Source organism: Haliaeetus leucocephalus, unplaced genomic scaffold (assembly GCF_000737465.1).
Source record: "Haliaeetus leucocephalus isolate CR32 unplaced genomic scaffold, Haliaeetus_leucocephalus-4.0 Scaffold259, whole genome shotgun sequence".
In the NCBI taxonomy this organism is placed as follows: domain Eukaryota; kingdom Metazoa; phylum Chordata; class Aves; order Accipitriformes; family Accipitridae; genus Haliaeetus; species Haliaeetus leucocephalus.
Window position 1 is genome coordinate 319,022 of NW_010972695.1, and position 6,000 is coordinate 325,021.

A 6,000-nucleotide genomic window follows, 5' to 3' on the forward strand; every position below is an offset into this window, starting at 1 on the left:
AGGCCTAGATGTGAATGAAACTAAAGAAATTCAGGCAAGAATATTAAGATGGGGAAAGAAAAAACATAAAAACTGAGACCAGCAGGAGAGTTCATCAATCTGTGAATACTACCTCCATTCTGCTCATAATGTCTCTTTGTTTCACTGATGTATTAGTTTGAATAGAAGATGCTATACCTGGATTTTTCTTATGCTTTTAGATCATACAACTAGAAAAGAACATTCTCTTCAGCACAAAATATTGGCAGATGGAATGGCAAAAGTAGAGTGTTACTGAAGATTATTAATCGCTAAGGTGCACAGAACATGAAACACTTTTATACCCCAGGGCTATAGGAAGCATATGCCATGTGACCTCACGGTTTTTCAGTTTCCTAGGGATGACATTCCCTATAGGACACTGGCAGATGTTTTCTTCCTACTCAGGTCTTTTAAATAGTCAGAAATTGCTGTTTCTAATGAGTTAGATTGTGTAAGGGGTCATATTGCACATATGTCTATTCGGGGAGATCATGAGCATATTGTGATGGGAAATGATGGGAAAAGCGATCAGTCATTGCCAGCACCTTTTTTAAATTGTTAGTTATGTAGCTGTTCCAGCTTGTTGTGTATTTTCTGCATGTGTAGTTTTGGTCTTGTAAGACAGAAACCATTACAGCATCCAAATGAGTTGATGACAAACAATTATCAAGTCTCAGTCAAACACACAGCTTCACATCCAAGCAATCCGGTTGAACAGGAGCAGAAAGAAGACAATCAGGCTGAAGCAAGTTGGCTACTCTGTTACAAACCCCCAAAATATTATTACTGATAGTATCAAAACCACTGTATATAGACAACTGAGGGGACTTCAGAAAATAGCAGCAACCTTTAGCAACACCTTTTAAGATGAGTCCAAAAGCAAGCTGTGGAAGGAATTACGAGGTGAGAGTCCTTCTCTGTGTCATACATATTGGAGGCTAAGACCATTTTGTAGAAGCAACAGGGTACATTAACCTTTCTGCTAGAGCTTCAGCTATCTGTCATTGAAGGTGAGTTTTGATGTGGCTCAGCTGTGTAACCTTGGCTCAGGCTGCTGAGGAAATTGCCAAGCTGTGAGGAAGTTCATAGAATAGTGCCACATACAATAAGACAGATAACATTGCAGGCAGAGCTAAGATTGTTCAGATGGGGCTAGTCAGCAGCCCAAGGATTCAAGGGGAAAGCACTCCTGTCAGATGATATAAAATCCTAGGGTAAAGAAAGCAAACAGGGAATTGGAAGATGGCAACTCAGCAACACTGTCTCAAGGAGCAAAGAACTTGCTATCCTTCCCCTACTTGACTGATGGCTGCCTGGCCACGAAATACTCATCAGTGGTTTCTTAGTAGGCTTATTAGTGCTGAGTGTTGTTTTTCTCTAGTCCTAGCCATCTGTTGTGTGCTTTAGCCAATAGGGGATTGCTTTGTCCTGTTAAGTTGTGTTCAAACTGCTGGCAGCATCCCTTCTCACATCGTAAAGGCTTCCTACATATCAAAAGGGCCTAGAAAGAGAGGGTTATGAATTGATGGTGAATGTGGGCAACAAAAGATCTTTTGGCCAGGAGTGGAGGCATCTTGCACTCTTCAGCTTGGAAGCTAGAAGTATGAAAGCAGAATAACTGAAGCTCAGTAAACCTGTATTTTGAAAGGAAAAATGTGTAACCTATTGTGGCACTTGTGGTTACAGTAGGTAAAGGTAGAGTGGTGCTTTACCAGTGTCTCCATCCATGAATATTAAAACTAAACAAAGAAACTCCACAAAGGTTATGACAAAGCAGCAGTAGTGTTTTCCTGGAGTTAATAGGCTGTATTATCTTCAGTATCATCTTCATCTAGTTTTGCTCCATATACAGTGTATTTTCAGTGCTAAGAAAATATGGCAATAAGGTTTCCAAGTTTGGTAATAGGGATTCTCGCTCCATAACCTGGCAGGGTTGAATGGCTCCTTTAACCTATTTATCTCTTTCTGTTTATCCTTGAAAGGTAACAGAATGACTATTGCAACATTTTACTTATTTGAAGATAATTTTTGCTTGTTTGTTGCTATTTTTCTGGGTCTGGTCCTTTATCATTAAGTCCATTTTATACCTACCTTAAGGCCAGTTCTCAAGGTCAGTGAGAGAGAGCTGGCATTAGTGTAAAGGAAGTAAAATATTTTATGTTAATAATATGTTTTATTTATCTAGAGACTGATGACATAATGAAGAAAGGCACAGTTACATGAAACTTTTTTGAAAATGGTGTGCAGATTTGAAAAAAAAAAATCCTGCTGTAAAGTCATTTCAGTGTTCTGTCATTCATATCCTTTTCATTTCTAATCCCTAAATTCCTTTACGAGTTTAAACCATGGAAACTCCTTCTCCTATTTTGCACGTTTTTTAGTGGCAATAGTTGCAAAATCAAGGTGCCGACAAAAGAACAATGAAAACTGTGAAGCTTTTCAAGACTGTAATTATATGAGGAATATAATAAATGCGGAGGCTGTCTGATAGCATTTCAGCCTTAGAATAAGCTGGGAGAACCTCTGAAGAAGAAGACATTGGATAATCTGGTGGCTTTACTTCTTCCTTAATCTAGTTTTGGGTATTTAAAGTGATGTTTTTTCCCTTCTGTACTTCAGATACTCTTCCACGGAGTACTGCAGAAAATGCTTTAGCTGAAAGAAATATTCTGGTTCAACATTTCAATGTAGTTAATTCTATTTATATCTCTAGCTTTTCTCTAAGTAATTCTCTTCTTTTCAACATGTTCATAGTCTTCCAGTATGTGCAGATTCCTATGATGCCAATGTTCTGGGTATCACTTACTCTTGTTAGGTATGTTTGCTTAGTTCCTTCAGTTTTCTCATAAACCAACTTTGCAACCTTCCATTCCTTTTTGCCTCTGTCCTCTGAGCTCCTGTCAATATCTTCCTAGCAGTGAGCTGTCCAGAACTGAACTTAGTATCCTAAATGTTGTCATACTGGAGAGAGAGTTGTCATACTACAGACAAGACCTTTTATCGCATCGCCTCTACAGAGAGCATCCCAGAACACTTTCACTACAATATAATGTGAAATTATGTCTGAATTTGTGTCTACTATCACCCTCAGATCCTTACTGGCTCTATTGCTCTCTGGGTTTCCCTGTTCCTATCTGCTTGATTTTAGCACTTTTTCAAGATTACTTTTTTTCCTAGAGATACTATCTAGCATCTTTTCAAATTTAATCTTATTTTATTATTTTCCTCCCACACTTCTATTCTTTTCAGATTTCTATATCTCATTGCTCTCCACAGAAACATTTATAACACTTGCTAGTTAGGCTTATCGTGCAGATTTCACTAGGATGCCTTCTTACTTACTTTCTCAGATCATTAAAAAAGATGTTAAAGAACAGCTTTCTATTTATAAACAGTCTTCAGCTTTCTAAAAAGGGCAAGCATCAACACTTATTATTATTTCTGGTCCTTCAAAACTTTTTTGGCATGTTTTATTCATTCGATGTTGCATTTCACATTTCTCCTATGTTTTGTTTCATTCTTTTCAGGTTATTGATAACCTTGAAACATTAATTATAGAGATTGATATATATTGTTATATTCCCATTACAATTATAAATATGTTCTTTAATAAAATGCAAAACTGCTTGAATTTCTGAACCAAGTGTTTCTATTCCTTCCTAGGATAGACACATCTGAAATCTGAATCAAGAAACTTAAGCAAATGTGATCCTTTGTTTTTAATAATTAGCTAATTTGTGGCTTTATAGATGCTAAGTTTTGCAGTCTGTATCTCCGATTCTTGCTGAAACTTTTAGAACAGAAAACTACATGGGCATCTCTCTCTGTATCCTCAAAGAAAGAATTATTTTACATATATTTCCAGTTGTCCTGTGTGTGGAGAGATGGACACGTGCTCAGCAGAGCTGGACACGTACTCAGCAGACCTGAACCTGAGTAAATCAGCTCAGTAGATTAGGAGTGAGATGAATTGATAATGTGCTGTTAAAATTTATTTCACTAAGTAAAAAATAGGATACTATTGGCAAAGCACAAAATATGAAGGTGAAAGGAAAAGTTCATTGAGTTTTCAGTGTCATTCAGGAACATGTTCACATGACACATTTTTAGGAAATCGAATCAAGTTGCACCAGAGGAGGTGTAGATTGGATATTAGGAAAAATTTCTTCACCGAAAGGGTTGTCAAGCATTGGAACTGGCTGCCCAGGGAAGTGGTTGAGTCACCATCCCTGCAGGTATTTAAAAGACATGTAGACGTGGTACTTAGAGACATGGTTTACAGGTGGACTTGGCAGTGCTAGGATAATGGTTAGACTCGATGACTTTAAAGGTCTTTTCCAACCTAAATGATTCTGTGATTCTATGATCATAGGATTCTATGCATCCTAACATGCTTACAAGGAAACTTGAATGAAAACCTATTTCAGAGGTGCTAAGAGCTTAAATGGAGCTGCCCTAACTTCTCATGTGTGTGCATGTCTGGTCTAATTTATGGTGATGTAGAATGTTAAGGCTTTCCCTATCCAACTCAGAATAGCAGAGTTAGGACAAAGTAGTTTATTTTTGCTTCATGTTTACACAAACAGGCAAAATCATTGCAGTGGGTTGACCCTGGTCAGCCGCTACGCCCCCACGGAGCCACTCGTTCACTCCCCCACAGTGGGATGGGGGAGGGAATCAGAAAGACAAAAGTGAGAGAAACTCATGGATTGAGATGAAGATAAAGTAAATCAAAACTGTTCTGCAAGCAAAAGCAAATAAGGAATTAATTCCCTGCTCCCCATCAGCAGGCAGGTGTTTAGCCATTTCCAGGAAAGCAGGGACTCAGCACATGTGTCGGTTACTTGGAAAGACAAATGTCCCCCCTTCTTCCTCCTTTCCCTGAGCTTTTATTACTGAGTGTGATGTCATATGTTATGGTATAGCTCTTTGGTCAGTTCAGGTCAGCTCTCCCAGCTCTGTGCCCTCACAGCCTACACACTGGAGGGGCAGCTTGAGAAACAGAGAGAAGGCCTTGATGTTGTGGAAGCACCATTCAGCAACAGCTAGAACATTGGTTTGTTACCAACACTGCTCTGGGCACCAGTCTAAAACACAGTATCATATGGGCTTTTATGAAGAAAGTTAACTCCATCCCAGCAAGACACAGTACAATCATATAAAATAATAAAATTCAAAATCAGTTCTTCAAAGACTAGTAAACATCAAACTCAAGTCTATTACATAGCCTTAATGCTTCCTCTTACATTTATACTATTAATACATCATATAGATCAACTATTATGTTTATTATTATATGTATAGATAATATAGATGCAGACATGTACTGTTTTATTCCATAGGAGTCCTGCTACTTCAGTGCAATTAGATCTTTAAGATTGATAGGGTATGAGGATCTGGCCCTACTGTATATAATGACATATCTTACCATACTTCTTGTCTCAGAATGATTTTCCTATTGTGCATCTTCAGCTGATTTCTATTGTACTTTATTAAATATAGACATTGATTTAAATCTTAGATAATGCTGGGTATGTTGTCAAGGAAGACCACAAAGTAAACTGCTGCTTTGCTTGACACTTATGGGCTAACTAATGCCTATAGAAAGTTCCACTTTCTTTCTGATTTTAACTCAGCTGCATTTAGTGTTCCCATTTGCTTCACATTGTGCAGCTAATAGAGCTTCTCCTCTTCTGAATGTTTCCATCTTAAATTTAAATGGGATTAATGCTGTGAAAAGTTCTTTTTAAATGATTAGGTTAATAATCTGGAAATTATGGCTACCCAAATAAAGCACTACAGCTAGCACCAATCATAGTATTTATTGCAATTTAATGGAAATGTGTGTATGTGTGCATGTGGTTACCAGTTTCCCAGGTCATAGTTCCAAGACACCCTAATTGTAGCCATAACTATGATTTATCTCTTTTTATTTTACCTGTGGAGACTTAGCAAATAGTGAACATGTTCTTGATTGCA